Genomic DNA, 17741 nt, shown 5'->3' with positions numbered 1-17741 from the left:
TGAGAGTTGGACTATAAAGAAAGCAGAGCACTGAAGAACTGATGCTTTTGAACTATGGTTTTGAAGAAGACTCTTCAGAGTCCCTTGGACTTCAAGGAGATCAAACCAGTCTATCCTAAAGGAAATAAGTCCTGAATATTCATTGGAAGGACTAATGCTGAAGCTGAAACTCCAATACTTTGGCCACCTGATGAGAAGAACTGACTCCTTGGAAAAGACCCTGATGCTGGAAAAGTTTGAAGGCAGGAGAAGGGGATGACAGATGATGAGATGTTTGGATGGCATCACCGACTTGATGGACATGAGTTTCAGCAAGCTCCGGGAGGTGGTGATGGACAGGGAAGCCTGGTTTGCTGCAGCCCATGGGGTTGCAGAGTCGGACACGACTGTGCAACTGAACTGATTTCCTTTAAGTTTTCAGAGAAATTTGGAGAGTTAATTTGGATGTTCTATATCTCTTTTAAAAATTGTGCAGCAAATTGGCCTGATCATTTTAATTTTCTAAAAAAAATTCTGCAACAAAGAAATTTTTAAAAATCTATCTGGATTGTAATTAAAGAAGAGCATCAACATATATATACTACCATGTGTAAAATAGATAGCTGATGAGAAGTTGCTATATAACACAGGGAGCCCAGCTTAGAGCTCTGTGATAGCCTAGAGGGTGGATTGGTGGAAAGGGGGGAGGTTCAAGAGGGAGGCGATATATGTACAGTTATGGCTAATTTGTGTTATTGTATGCCAGAAACCAATATAATATTTGTAAAGCAATTTTCCTCCAGTTAAAAACTAAATTAAAAAAGAATATATTACACCCAGCCATTCAGTATACAATTATATATAGGAGGCATTTGTGATAATGATAATGATGATAAAACTTACATACCACTTATTATACTGTTTCACCCTTCAACATGCATTTTCACAAATGTTAATGTAAAACACTTCAATACAGTTAAGAAGGTAGAATGGTTATGATATTCATCTCACAGGTTAAATTATTCTCCTTTGTGTTACAGGTCTAAACCTCTCCAATCTTAAAACAGATCTATTTCCCACAGTATTCTCTAGCTAATTTCTTATATATCAGTTCCTTTTCAATTCCAAGATATTGGACTAAGGTACTTCTTTCCAAAATCATATCTTGACAAGCTGACTCACATAAGCAAACTGAGAGAGGCAAACGTATGCATAGAATCACGGGACAAGTGAGTCACAAAACGTTTGCACAAAGAAGGTACTAGTGTCTTAGATCAGGTTGCTAGTTTATATCTGTTCACTGTTGTCATAAAAATTTCAAGCAAAGTCATTATGATTTTTTTTTTTTTAGTTCAAAATCTCAACCCTGGTCTTCAGTATGAAAACACTTAGAAATCAGGACTTTAGGCCTTTGTTTTGATGATAGTTTATTAGGAGAATTTTGTTGGCAAATGACATAACTGTAAATTGACTGTGTGAGTGAGTGTGTTTGTGTGTGTGTTTGTAATCAACACAAGTTTATTATACTACCTCTTTAGCCCTTTATTATACTATCTCATTAGATTTATGCTGAGACAGTAAGATAATGCATTGCTCAATAAGCATGGAATTAATAAACATCAAGTAACTTGAAAGTGACATGAAAAAGAATAAAATATTTTGGTTATTTAGATTGTGTTTTCAGGTGTCTTCTTCACTAAAAATCTCTAGCTATCCTGTACAATAAAGTTTTTCACTCGTGATTTAGGATTAATTGGGCCCCGTCCTCCAACACTTATTCATATTCCATGGAGATTTCCTCCTAAACAATCTTCTTAAAAATGTCTACATGCCAAAGTAGTAATAATACTCATCATGAGGAGTGAAACTTAAAACAACAATACTAAGGAAATGCCAACATAGAAGGGAAAAGAGATAGCAATGGAAAGGGAGGTAATCTTTGTGTCTAAGATACATATATATTGTGCGGCATATGTATGTGTCCAAATATACTTTTTGAATGAACATTAATATGAACCAATGGTGAATGGAATAAATACTTATTTGAAAGGGGAATAAATGAGTTAGCTAAATGTGCAACAGTATTCATTATGAACCAGAATTTAAATGTTAACATTGGCAGAGCTTGATAAGGAATGAAGGGGGAAGAGAGTGAGAGTGATAAATTAAAAAAAAAAAAAAAAAGGAAAAGAAAAAACAAGTCATGACCACTTCTTCCTCCATGCCACTGAGAACAAGTGTTCAAGCAGTTCACAGTCTCTTGCCAAGCGAGCATGTTTACTATGTCCCTTGGTCATCTTACCAACTAAGTGCTTTGTTTCCCAAGATTTATTTTCCAATTATCTTTCTATTAGATGCATCAAATTTAAATTCCACCAAGACAGCCATTTTTGTCTGTTACTGCATGTTCCATTCCATTGAGCAAAACCCAACTCCCTTTTAGCAGCTTTTTCAATCAAAACAAATCCAATCCCTTACACTAGAGCTATATAGTTCATCAAACCCATCTAGGAAATGTTGACTGACGGTGTATTATAGAATGTTCACCTTGGAACTTCTTTTCACATATAGTTTAGAGAACAATAACCAGCTAATTGACTCCAAAGTTTGCAATTTCCCCAAAGAACATGGAATTCTTTCTTAGAAACTAATGATAATTCCATGTTTTCCTTTGATGGATGTTGGCTGACTTCTCACTTTCTCATGTATAAACGTTTGCAATTCTATCATCAGTTGAGCCAAGAAATAGATGAAGCTAAACTGCTTGACTAATTGACTGGCATTAACGTAATTAAACATATTAAGATCTAGATTGATAGCCACTGAGTGACTTTAACGACTAGCATGTTCATTTCAGTTAATCTGCCTTTAACATAATGGGCTCAACCGAACACAAAGTTATTATTGTCAAAATTTTTGACATATGGGATATCATTATTAATATCACCATAAAATTACATATTTAACAGTGAACGATAATTTTAAGAGGTTTTCAATAATCATAATGGTAGCCTTGTTATAATTTGAATTTCTTTCATTTTGTAGAACATTAATAAAACGTAGGATTAGCTATGGAGAAATTCACTGTTGGCAACTTTTCATTAGCACATTAATTCATTTCTTTATGACCTTCCATATGCACAGAAGTAAGACAGGCTTCATGAAACCCTGGAGTGTTGAGAAAGTAGCTGGGGAAAGGCTTTATAATCTTATAAGGAACACATAAAATGCAGCTAAAAATCAAATGGAAAATGCAGTGAGATAGTTTCCTGAAAACAACAGACACATTTCTGAGGGAATGTAAACAAAATCATCAACAAGACAGAAGAGAGGTAATAAGAAAAATTATTTTAATAAAACTTACCTTGGGCTCACTTTTCTAGTTAGGTGGTTGTCATTCACTGGACAATAGAAAGTGATGAAATATCAGGGATGTGTGTGTACTACCTGACAAAGTGGGCTTCCCTAGTGGCTCAGTGCTAAATAATCATGCAATGCAAGAGAAACGGGTTCAATCCCTAGGTCAAGAAGATCTGCTGGAGAAGGAAATGGCAACTCACTCCAGTATTCTTGCCTGGAAAATCCCATGGACAGAAGAGCCTGGTGGGCTACAATCCATGGGGTCTCAAAGAGTCAGACATGACGTAGTGACTAAACAACAAAAATAATAACCTGTCTAAGAAGCCAACATGGAGAAAATGCAGAAATTAGACAATGTTGAGAAACTTTAATAACTAATTACATATTATATTTTCTCTAACTTTGTTTGTTTCTCATTAAATTGCTATGAACTCAGGAACTGATATGGAATGTATAAGACTATGGCTTATATGAATAGAATACATGTAATAATTTACACCTACTGATATAGATCTTACATTCTTTTCAGTTACCCATAAGCACATCTTAATTCTGTAGAGGCATGACACAGAATTTGCAACTTGGTTTACCCAAAAGGTGCTGATGAATTATTTGCTTACATTCAAATGATAAAAACTGTTTAAGTGTGATGAGTCTTTATCTACAAAGCTTATCACTAGAGTGTAGACAGCACAGAGTAGGAATTTAACCAAAATGCATGAAATTAAAAGCACATTTGGTATTCCTTGTGTAAGAAAGAAGAATTTTGCATCTTTTTTTGTGTGATCCTAGAAACAATGTCTAATCTTAATTATGTCTAATAATCCTGATTAGGATTAATGTTGGCACTATTCAGTCACTGAATCATGTCTGACTCTACAACACCATGGATTGTAACACACCAGGCTCCCTGGGATCCTCCACTGTCTCCAGGAGTTAGCTCAAATTCATATCCATTGAGTTGGTGATACTAACCATCTCATCATCTGCTGCCCCATTCTCATTTTGCCTTCAATCTTTCCCAGCATCAGGGTCTTTTTCAGTGAGTCAGCTCTTTGCTTCAGGTAGCTAAAGTACTGGAGCTTCAGCTTCAAAACCAGGTCCCTTCAATGAATATTCAGGGTTGAGCTCCTTTAGGATTGACTGGTTTTATCTCCTTGCTGTCCAAGCAACTCTCAAGAGTCTTCTCCAGCACCACAATTCAAAATCATCAGTTATCAATTAACTCATTGATAATTACTACAAGCTTCTGAACTACCAAGCATCAATATTCTAGTATATATTTGACTTACAATAATTTATTATAAAACTACAAAGTATTAAGTCATGAACAAGCTGAAGTTGAATGGTTCTATGAAGACCTACAAGACCTTTTAGAACTAACACCCAAAAAAGATGTCCTTTTCATTATAGGGGACTGGAATGCAAAAGTAGGAAGCCAAGAAACACCTGAAATAACAGGAAAATTTAGCCTTGGAGTACAGGATGAAGCAGGACAAAGGCTAATAGAGTTTTGCCAAGAGAACACACTGGTCATAGCAAACACCCTCTTTCAACAACACAAGAGAAGACTCTACACATGGACATCACCAGATGTTCAACACCAAAATAAGACTGATTATATTCATTGCAGCCAAAGATGGAGAAGCTCCATACACTCAGCAAAAACAAGACTGGGAGCTGACTGTGGCTCAGATCATGAACTCCTTATTGCCAAATTCAGACTTAAATTGAAGAAAGTGGAGAAAACCACTAGACCATTCAGGTATGACCTAAATCAAATCCCTTATGGCTATACAGTGGAAGTAAGAAATAGATTTAAGGGACTAGATCTGATAGAGTGCCTGATGAACTATGGATGGAGGTTTGTGACATTGTACAGGACACAGGGATCAAGACCATCCCCAAGAAAAAGAAATGCAAAAAGCAAAATGGCTGTCTGAGGAGGCCTTACAGATAGCTATGAGAAGAAGAAAAGCAAAATCAAAAGAAGAAAAGGAAAGATATACCCATTTGAATGCAGAGTTCCCAAAGAATAGCAAGGAGAGACAAGAAAGCCTTCCTCAGTGATCAATGCAAAGAAATAGAGGAAAACAATAGAATGGGAAAGACTAGAGATCTTTCTCTTTCAAGAAAATTACAGAAACCAAGGAAACATTTCATGCAAAGATGAGCTCAATAAAGAACAGAAATGGTATGGACCTAACAGAAGCAGAAGATATTAAGAAGGGGTGGCAAGAATACACAGAAGAACTGTACAGAAAAGATCTTCACGACCCAGATAATCATGATGGTGTGATCACTCACACTCATCTAGAGCCAGACATCCTGGAATGTGAAGGCAAGCGGGCCTTAGGAAGCATCACTACGAACAAAGCTAGTGGAGGTGACGGAATCTCTGTTGAGCTATTTCAAATCCTAAAAGATGATGCTCTGAAGGTGCTGCACTCAATATGCCAGCAAATTTGGAAAACTCAGCAGAGGTCCCAAGATAGGAAAAGTTAAGTTTTCATTCCAATCCCGAAGAAAAGCAATGCCAAAGAATGCTCAAACTACTGCACAATTGCACTCATCTCACACACTAGTAAAATAATGCTCAAAATTCTCCAAGCCAGGCTTCAGCAATATGTGAACTGTGACCTTCCAGATGTTCAAGCTGGTTGTAGAAAAGGCAGAGGAACCAGAGATCAAATTGCCAACATCTGCTGGATCATCAGAAAAGGAAGAGAGTTCCAGAAAAACATCTATTTCTGCTTTATTGACTATGCCAAAGTCTTTGTGTGGATCACAATAAACTATGGAAAATTCTGAAAGAGATGGGAATACCAGACCATCAGACCTGTCTCTTGAGAAACAGGAAGCAAAAGTTAGAACTGGACATGGAACAACTGACTGGTTCCAAATAGGAAAAGGAGTACATCAAGGCTGTATATTGTCACCCTGCTTATTTAAATTATATGCAAAGTACATCATGAGAAATGCTGGGCTGGAGGAAGCACAAGCTGGAATCAAGATTGCCGGGAGAAATATCAATAACCTCAGATATGCAGATGACACCACCCTTATGGCAGAAAGTAAAGGGGAACTAAAGAGCCTCTTGATGAAAGTGAGAGAGGAGAGTGAAAAAGTTGGCTTAAAGCTCAACATTCAGAAAACTAAGATCATGGCATCTGGTCCCACGGCTTCATGACAAACAGATGGGGAAACAGTGGAAACAGTGGCTCACTTTATTTTGGGGGGCTCCAAAATCACTGCAGATTGTGATTGCAGCCATGAAATTAAAAGACGCTTACTCCTTGGAAGGAAAGTTATGACTAACCTAGACAGCATATTAAAAAGCAGAGACATTACTTTGTCAACAAAGGTCTGTCTAGTCAAGGCTATTGTTTTTCCAGTAGTCACATATGGATGTGAGATTTGGACTATAAGGAAAGCTGAGTGTTGACGAATGGATGCTTTTGAACTGTGGTGTTGGAAAAGACTCTTGAGAGTCCCTTGGACTGCAAGGAGATCCACCCAGTCTATCCTAAAGCAGATCAGTCCTGGGTGTTCACTGGAAGGACTGATGTTGAAGCTGAAACTCCAATACTTTGGCCACCTAATGGGAAAAGCTGACTCATTTGAAAAGACCCTGATGCTACGAAAGATTGAGGGCAGGAGGAGAAGGGGATGACAGAGGATGAGATGGTTGGATGGCATCACCGACTCAATGGACATGTGTTTGGGTAGACTCCGGGAGTTGGTGATGGACAGAGAGGCCTGGCGTGCTGTGGTTCATGGGGTCACAAAGAGTCAGACACGAATGAGCGACTGAACTGAACTGATAGAGAGAAAACATAAAATTCTGAAAATAATTTGTTTACATGTATTGATACTTTCTATAAAAAGTCATGATGGCATCAGATAAAAAAGGGTACAGTGAATAATTAAACAAAATACATCAACTAACTATTCCTAAAAAGGCAGATGTTATAATACATAAAACAAATTTACTCTATGGACTTTTCTAATGAGGAAATTAATATCCCAGGTAAAATAAATAAGCAATTGAAACATCACTCATTTCTTTGACCACTGATTATTATTATCAAGTGATTTGAAGTACAAAGCAAGCTAACGATTTAAATTTGAGAATCTGGCTATTGTGAAATATATGTTGGTTTCATTCATTTAAATAACTCTGTATTCATGCTCAGGTTATATAAATATTTAAAGTATAACCCCTGCTTTTAGTGTTCTTATAAGGTTCTTGCATATTTTAGGAAGGTATTACATGTACAGAAATATAAAGATCCCAGATTTGTAAAAGTGGGAGCCATAAGATTACAAACCTGTTGGCAAAACCTCTAGGGAATCTGAGAGAAGATGATTTCTGGAATCAAGATCCTTATGGTGGTAAAAGTGGATAGTATTTAGTATAAGTTACCACACATACTCATTTATTTTTAATTTTAACAAAATTGAACTTTAGACAATGATATTAATCAATAAGAGCTTGAAAGAAAACTTTTTATAAAAACAACTATATTCAAGGTGGTTGACTCTTCCTGTGAAGGATTAAAATATGTTTTGGGATGAACTATATGCCCTTCAAAATTCCCACGTTCAGGCGCTGATCTCCAAGTACATCAATATGTGACCATTTTTGAAGACAAGGTCTTTATAAGAGGTGATTCACAGGGAGCCCCAATCCAGGATGGGGCTTCCCAGGTGGCGCTAGTGGTGAAGAACCTGCCTGCCAATGCAGGAGACATAAGAGAAGTAGGTTTGATCCCTGGGTCAGGAAGATCCCCTGGAGGAGGAAATGGCAACTCACTCCACTGCTGTTGCCTGGAGAATCCCATGAAGAGAGGAGTCTGGAGGGATACAGTTCCTGAGATCACAAAGAGTCGGACATGACTGAGTGACTTAGCACAGCCAATCTAGTATGAATAGTGTTCTTATAAGAGGACATTTGGAAAGTCCCTGATAGTCCAGTGGTTAAGACTCCACTCTTGCAATCAGAGGTTGTGGGTTCAATCCCTCGTCTGGTTACTAAGATCCTGTATGCCACAGGGTGCCACCAAAAAAATAGGGGTGGAGGTGGGGGTGGAGGAGGACATTTGGACAGTTAAACAGAGACAGGGGAAATGCACAGACAAGGATGACCATGTGAGGACATGGAAAACAGAGAGCCAACCACCTGCATGCCAAGGAGAGAGGCCTCAGGAGAAGGCAAATCTACCCACAACTTCATATTAAACTTCTATCCTCCAGAAATGCGAGAAAATAAATTTGTTTCTTAAGCCAGCCAGTCTGTGGTATTTTGTTACAGGAGCCCTGGCAAAGTGATAACGGATGGAAGCCAGTTGACATCAACACAGCTAGGTCTTTTGCTCCTTTTTAGTCTGCCCAGCTGCTGCTGCTGCTGCTAAGTCTCTTCAGTCGTGTCTGACTCTGTGCGACCCCATAGACGGCAGCCCACCAGGCTCCCTCGTCCCTGGGATTCTCCAGGCAAGAACACTGGAGTGGGTTGCCATTTCCTTCTCCAATGCATTAAAGTGAAAAGTGAAAGTGAAGTCGCTCAGTTATGTTCGACTCGTAGCGTCCCCATGGACCACAGCCTACCAGGCTCCTCTGTCCGTGGGATTTTCCAGGAAAGAGTACTGTGTGGGGTGCCATTGCCTTCGCTGAGTCTGCCCAGCAATTACTATTAAATATTTGCTGATACGATTTAAGTGATATAGATAAGGATGACTGGCTAAACTATAGTTTATGTGCATTGTCTTTAATTACAGTTCACTACTCCTGGATATATTTCTCGAGCAACAATGCACTTACATATTTATGATAGTGAGGATAATATATGGATTCTCCAAGGAAACCAGATGGAGTTTCTTTTCATTTGAAAGTTGAATACTATTAATTTGAGGCAGCGTAAGATGAATCTGAAATCATGCCCTTCCCTAAAGGCAAGAGAGCACCTTATCCACTATTTCCAGAACCTTTCAGGACCAATAAATTTATCTTAAAGAGAAAAAAAATAAACTTCTCTTAACAGATGTTCTCAAACAAGTCTAAAACCTTTCACGAAGTGTTTTTCATTACAGACATGCTTCATGATTTAAAAGAATCTTATTTCTAATTTATGTGCACATACTTGTAACTCATACACAGCCATATCAATAATTCTGTTGAGTATGACTTCTAACTGAATAGTGATTAATATGCAGCCAGTGAATCAAAGATCCTGTGTTTTGCCTTCTTTGAAGTAACAATCTGCCTTGTTTTCATGCTAGCCATGAAATCACAAGATGCAGGAATTCAACTGAGAACAGTCTCAAAATTCCTCATTTTAATACACAGAAGTTCATTTCTCTATACAATTACTGAATGCCTTGCATCTTTTGTGTAAGATAGAGTCACTGCATTTACAATCTCATTTGAATCAATTTACAAGTCCTATATTGCTAAGAACTTTAATTTTTACTAATGTCAGAAAAAAGTTTGGTGAAAACAATTTTGCTCATGCAATCCTTTTACAAATGTCTTCTTATTCTTTGCCATCAGCTGAACTGATATTTGTTTTTAAATTAGTTTATTTTCTATTTTTTAACTTTACAATATTGTATTTGTTTTGCCATACATTGACATGAATCCACCGTGGGTGTACATGTTTTCCCCTTCCAGAATCCCCCTTCCACCTCCCTCCTCATCCCATCCCTCCGGGTCATCCCGGTGCACCAGCCCCAAGCACCCTGTATCATGCATTGAACCTGGACTGGTGATTCGTTTCACATATGATAATTTCCATGCTTCAACAAACTGATATTTTGATTGGTCTCTCAATCTGGAAAGAATGCTGGCTGAGAAATAAACATGTTCTCAAGCACTTCTTTCCTTCTGGTAACAGGCTGACCCTGTACAAGTCTGAATTCAGTTGAATGCATGCTTGATCCTTTACATCATAATTATTAGAGTTATCAATGGAATGACAGTTTATTATTCTATATAAACAAAACAGGATAATTAATTTATTGAAAATAGGTTTTCATATTACAGAATATTATAATGAAAATACTGGCAAATCAGTTCAGTTCAGTTAGGTCCTTCAGTAGTGTCTGACTCTTTGCAACCCCATAAATCGCAGCACACCAGGCCTCCCTGTCCATCACCAACTCCTGGAATTTACTCAAACTCATGTCCATTGAGTCAGTGATGCCATCCAACCACCTGATGCTGTCGTCCCCTTCTCCTCCCACGCTCAATCTTTCCCATAATAAGGGTCTTTTCAAATGAATCAGCTCGCCGCATCAGGTGGCCGAAGTATTGGAGTTTCAGCTTCAATATCAGCCCTTCCAATGAACACTCAGGACTGATCTCCTCTAGGATGGACTGGTTGGATCTCCTTGCAGTTCAAGGGACTCTCAAGAGTCTTCTTCAACATCACAGTTCAAAAGCATCCATTCTTCGACTTGCAGCTTTCTTTATAGTCCAACTCTCACAGTCATACATGACTACTGGAAAAACCATAGCCTTGATAAGATGGACCTTTGTTGGCAAAGTAATGTCTCTGCTTTTTAATATGCTGTCTAGGTTGGTCATAACTTTCCTTACAAGGAGTGTCTTTTAATTTCATGGCTGAAGTCACCATCTGCAGTGATATTGGAGTCCCAAAAATAAAGTCAGCCACAGTTTCCACTGTTTTCCCATCTATTTCCCATGAAGTGATGGGACCAGATGCCATAATCTTAGTTTTCTGAATATAGACCTTTCAGCCAACTTTTTCACTCTCCTCTTTCACTTTCATCAAGAGGCTCTTTAGTTCTTCTTCACTTTGTGCCATAAGGGTGGTGTCATCTGCATATCTGAGGTTATTGATATTTTTCCCAGCAATCTTGATTCCAGCTTGTGCTTCCTCCAGCCTAGCATTTCTCATGATGTACTCTGCATATAAGTTAAATTAGCAGGGTAACAATATACAGCCTTGATGTGCTCCTTTTCCTTTTTGGAACCAGTCAGTTGTTCCATGTCCAGTTCTAACTGTTGCTTCCTGACCTGTATACAGGTTTCTCATGAGGCAAGTCAGGTAGTCTGGTATTCCCATCTCGTTCAGAATTTTCCACAGTTTACTGTGACCGACACATTCAAAGGCTTTGGCATAGTCAGTAAAGCAGAAATAGATGTTTTTCTGGAACTCTCTTTCTTTTTCGATGATCCAGCAGATGTTGCTTATTTGACCTCTGGTTCCTCTGCCTTTTCTAAAACCAGCTTGAACATCTGGAAGTTCATGGTTCACATATTGTTGAAGCCTGGCTTAGAGAATTTTGAGCATCACTTTGCTAGCGGGTGAGATGAGTGCAATTGTGTGGTAGCTTGAGCGTTTTTTTGGCATTACCTTTCTTTGGGATTAGAATGAAAACTGACTTTTTCCAGTCCTGTGGCCACTGCGGAGTTTTCAAAATTTGCTGACATATTGAGTGCAGCACTTTCTCAGCATCATCTTTTAGGCTGCGTGGCACTGGAGCAGCGAGCAGCCGAGAGGAGATATCCCATGTCCAAGGTCAGGAGCGGTCGCCATGAGGAGATACAGGCAAATACATAGCTCTTAAATACTTGATATTGCTATACTTAAAAAAAAAGGTATGTTTGCATGTACATGCGAGAGACAGAGGGAGGGAGGGAATGATAAACAGAAATAGTATACATTTATACAAACATGTTAAGTTGGGGTAAATTTTTATGATTTTAGTTAAGAACTCAACTATGTATTAAAATTTTATAAATTATTGCTATATATTACCTATATGAAAAGAGATTTACTTATCTGTAGAGTGAATTGAGAAAACTTGATCATAAACAATGTTTTTGTTCAATTGCACAGTCGTTTTCAACTTTTTGTGATTCCGTGGACTGCAGCACGCCAGGCCTCCCTGTCCCTCACCATCTCCCGAAGTTCGCCCAACTTCATGTTCATTGCATCGATGATATCATCCAGCCATCTCATCCTCTGATGCCCTCTTCTCCTGCCCTCAATCTTTCCCAGCATTAGGGACTTTTCCAGTGCGTTAGCTGTTCTCATCAGGTGGCTAAAATATTGGAGCTTCAACTTCAGGATCAGTCCTTTCAATGAGTATTCAGGGTTGATTTCCCTTAAGATTGACTGGTTTCATACTTGTGCTGTCCAAGGGACTCTTAGGAGTCTTCTCCAACACCACAGTTCCAAGGCATCAATTCTTTGGAGTTCTACCTACTTTACGGTCCAGCTCTCACAATCTTATGGGACCACTGTGAAGACCATAGCCTTGACTATATGAACCTTTATCAGCAGAGTAATATCTCTGCTTTTCAACACACCATCTACGTTTGTCGTAGCTTTCCTGCCAAGAAGCAATTGTCATCTGATTTTATGACTGCTGTCAGCGTCTGCAGTGATTTTGGAGCCTAAGAAGAGAAAATCTGTCACTGCTTCCACCTTTTCCCATTCTATTTGCCATGAAGTAATGGGGCCAGATGCCATGATCTTAGTTTTTTTTTTTTTTTTTAACATTTAGTTTTAGGTTCACTCTTTCACTCTCTTCCTTCACCATCATCAAGAGGCTCTTTAGTTTCTCTTCACATGCTGCCATTAGAGTAGTAACATCCACATATCTGAGGTTGCTGACTTTTCTCCTGCCTATCTTGATTCCAGCTTTTAACTTATCTGGCCCAGAATATCTCAGGATGTCCTCAGTGTATAGGTTATGTAAACAGGATGACAGCAGATAGTCCTGTCATGCTCCTTTCTCAATTCTTAACCAACCAGTTGTTCCACACAGGGTTCTAACTGTTGCTTCTTCACCCATATACAGTTTTCTCAGGAGACACGTAAGATGGTCCGGTATCCCCATCTCTTTAACTCAGGCTCACATAGAAAATTCTTTAAAACATCACTAAAGCAACACTTCTTACTACAGTATGATAGTGATACTTTACTAACTTGGTTCTTTGGAATTCAGAAAAGATACTTTAGTTAAGAATATGATATACCTCATTTCAAACTTAATTCTCTGAAAACAGATTATAGTCAGTTGTCTCAGATTTACATATATAAGTTGAACAATTTTTTTACTAAATGTACTAATAAATAAATATACTTTTAAAATATTTTAAAATTCAAATCAATGACTGCTTATTCATTGATTTGGAAATCATAGAGGTCAGTTGTCTCTAATTTTAGAGACCATATCTATTTATATATTTATTTCCAATGAATTTATAATTACTCTTCATCAAGAAAATAGGCATATTATAATTAAAATCTCAAGAGATAGTATACACTTGTAGACAATTAATAATGAATATGTAATACATTTCCATCTTAAAATTTATATATATATGTAAATTTAATATGTATTACATTTATATATGTATACATCAAATCAATATACATATAAACATGTGTGTATATACATAATATGCACATACATGTTTGTGCTTACTAAGTTGCTTCAATCATGTCTGATTCTTTATGAGCCCATGGGCTGTAGCCCACCAGGCTCTTCTGTTCATGGGATTCTCCAGGCAAGAATACTGGAGTGGGTTGCCATGCACTCCTCCAGGGAGTGCAGATGAAGACTGAAAGCTTCATTTGTAAACCTTGGAATCTCAAAACTGATTTTATAAAGAAAAGAAGGACTATTGCTGTAATAAACACTAAATATCCATAATCCCGTTTGTACCTAATCTACCGCTATAAAACATGCATTGTGGGTTTCATTTTGTGTGTGTGTATGTTTATGTATGTGTCTGTGTGTGTGTCTGTGTGTGCACTGATTACTCTAGAAATGGCCTTTGATTCCTTCCTCTGTAAAAGTCCATTTCTCAAAAGAATGCTGACACAGTGCTAATGTTCTAGTTGTGGAAGCAGGAGGAAGTGACTGCCTGGTGGTTATGTTACGCTTCTACAGTTCGACATATGATCAGCTGAACATACTATAAATTTTCTGATTTGATATTTGTGTTTTTTGTAACTGGTTAGACTGACTGTAAAGATATGGCTTTTATTAATCTCTTCAGTGAGCCAGAATTTTATAAGATTATATTTTTGGATGTCACATTTTTGCCAAGTTTTAACTTTGTATATATAGTATTATCTGTGAATGTGTGGAAAATACGAATGAATTTGCTTTTCTTTTTATTCTTCTACAGCACAGAACTATCCCTCTTTGATTAGATGGCTAGAGAGAGGAGTGGTGACTTTGGCATTTTAGAGAAGCACTCCTAAGAATAATGACCTGGTAAAATTCATTTTTAGTTTCTTGAGAAACTTTCTTACTGTTTATAACAGTGGCTGCACCAATTTATATTCTGACTGACATGACAGTGGAAGAGGTTTCCCTTTTCTCCATATCCTCACCAACATTTGTTATCCGTGTTCTTTAAGATGACAGCCATTCTGACTGGTGTGAGGCGATATTTCATCATAGTTTTGATTTGCATTTCCCTGATGATTAAGGATGTTGAATATCTTTCCATGTTGCTCTTTGACAAAATGACTATTCAGTTCTTCTTCCCATTTTTTAACAGAGTCATTTGATTTTATCAATGTTGAGTTGTATGTGTTATTTATAAATGTTGGCATATTAACCACTTATTAATCATATAATTTGACCCAGCAATTCTACTACTGGGTATATATCCCTCCAAAACAAAAATACTGATTTGAAAAGAAACATGGACCCCAGTGTTCACAGCAGCATTATATACTATCGTCAAGATATGCAAACAACGTAAGTGTCCATCAAGAGAGGAATGGATACAGAAGATATGGTATATAGTAAACCCCCTACATATGACCCTTTAAATTACACATTTTCAAAGGTGCGGATGTATATGCTAGCCCCTGCATGTGTATGCACTACTGTACCTTTTAAGGTACTGTAGTATAATATCAAAAATATTTTTATTTTTGTTTCCTTTTTATGTACGTATTATTTATGTGAAGAGGATCACAAACCTATCATAGGTTTTAAGCAACGAGGAAGTTCTGGAAGTGAAGAGAAGGAGAAACAAAGACGAAGAGAAGCCAGTAAAGTCTTCAGAGCCCAGTGATTCTCCTCTAAGCCCTTGCCTTGGGAGAAGGCAGCCGTGTCCCTTAGATGATGAAAGGTCCTCTGAGGGTTGGTATGGTTCTGAAACCAATTTCCTGCTGGGAATTTGAAGGTAACAATATGAGGAGCAACAAAACTAATGATGGAGCATCACCAGACCAGTACTCTGGTTTCAGGTCTTTAACTGTGCCATCCGAGAAGGAGTGGCATGCTGTTTTAGGAAAGGCTGCTAAATGAGCCATACGCGGATAGGCCAGACGGTCATCAGAGCCAGACCTCTTGGTCTTCAGTCACTGAGGTGTGTCCAGTTCTTTGCGACCCCATGGGTTGAAGCAAGCCAGGCTCCTCTGTCCTCCACCATCTCCTGGAGGAGCTGACTCACTGGAAAAGACTCTGACAGTGGGAAACATTGAAGTCAACAGGAAAAATGAGGGGGCAGAGGATGAGATGGTTACATAATATCACCAACTCAATGGACATGAACTTGAGCAAACTCTGTGAAACAGGGGAGGACAGGGGAGCCTGGGGTGCTGCAGTCCATGGGGTCATAAAGAGTTAGATACAACTTCATGACTGAACGATGAACAACTTACAGAGACAATCAAGTTAAAATGAGGTAATTAAGTCAGGTCCTGATCCAACATGACTAATGTATTCTTAAAAAGTGAAAATTTGGAAGTAGACTTGCAGACATGGGGAAATACATGTGAAGAAGAAGGCAAGGATCATTATGATGTTTCTACAAGCCAGAGACTCCGAACTCTGCCAGCAAACCACTGAAAGCGATGTGAGAGGTATGGGACAGATTTCCTCACAGCCTCAGAAAGGACCAGCTCTGCCAACTTTTGATCTTGAACTTCTATCCTCCAGAACTGTGAGACAACACATTTCTGTTGTTTTAACACCCGGGTTTGTGGATAACGGAAGCACTAGCAAATGAATATACCCCTCAAAGGAGGGGGAAAAAAAAAATCATCTCACTATATTTGAAAACCAGGCTGCTTATTACAGGGCAAGCAGTAGGTATGCAAAATGAAATAAGGGGTTTTGACTTATTTAAGGTTTTAAATGTGCTGAACCTTAATATTATTTAAATAAATATGTAACATAAAATATTCTGATTTCAGATTTATAAATCAAATGGGTAGGAGGAATTTAAAAACATGCTACATTGAAACAAAGTCTAAATAGATGTACAGGCTTCTCTGACTATAAATGAATCACAAATAATAATAATCATATAATACATATATTTTAAATGAAATGAGTATATTTATCTGTACACCAAAGTGGAGGTGCAAAACAGACAACATACAATTGAACTTATCAGTTTTCATAAGAGGTAACATTTAAATCATTTCTGAGTAGAAAAAAAGTGATATTTTTTCCATTGTCTCTTAAAAAAAAAATTTCCTCATAAATGAAAACTAAATTTTTCACTCATGGTGACTTTGTTCTTTTTTTTTTATTTTTATTTTTTGACTTTGTTCTGAACATATCTGTCCTTAATTGAATTTTATACTCTTTGTACCTTATCCACCCACCTTCAGCACCATTACTATAAGAAATTTCTTCATCCACCATATAGAATAAATTTTCACATTTTTTAAATAGAAAAAAAAGAAGGGAAGAAAGAAAGAAAGAGATGAGTGAGAAAGAAAGAAGAAAGAGAAAGAAATGAGGCCTAATCTTTAAATAAGAGTTTCATTAAAATTAACCATTGTTTTTTCTTTATGAAGCTAAGTAGCCCAGATGGTTTTAATCCTTTTACATATCCTATAGGCTTTTAGTTATTGCACATTGTACTGCCTTCTCTTTGACTTCTAAAAAACTATAATAATAAAATCTGATCTGTAAATTATTTATCATAGTATTGATGGCTAACTTCTGAGTTCTTTGCATCAGTTTACTGTAGATATATACTAATTTTGTGTGTGTGACTTTTAGTTTTAAGATTTGTGCTTTGTTCTGATTATGGCTTACCTTGGACACAGAACTTCCTGATAACTACAGCATTTTCTCACGTATGTTTTTCAGTTGGGGGCAAAATTGCTTAAATATACTGTCAAAATGCATGGATCAAGACAATAATCTTCAAATAACAGCTACTTGGAGATATTAAATGTCGACAGAAATAGACCAGAGAGAAACGGTTTCTTGTTCATTCATTTTATTGGCAGAATTCAGTTCCTTAAGGTTGTAGGACTAAGGTTATGATTCACTTGCTTCCTGCCACCTGAGAATAGTTTTCAGCTTTTGGAAACCACCTTCATTCCTGGACTCGTGCATGAACCCATGATTCATCTTCAAAGCCAACAAGGACAAGTCAAA

This window comes from Giraffa tippelskirchi, chromosome 8, assembly GCF_054371585.1.
Source record: "Giraffa tippelskirchi isolate mGirTip1 chromosome 8, T2T-mGirTip1v1.2.pri, whole genome shotgun sequence".
Classification (NCBI taxonomy): Eukaryota; Metazoa; Chordata; class Mammalia; order Artiodactyla; family Giraffidae; genus Giraffa; species Giraffa tippelskirchi.
The sequence above is the reverse complement of the archived record's forward strand: the minus strand, read 5'-3'. Positions refer to the sequence as shown.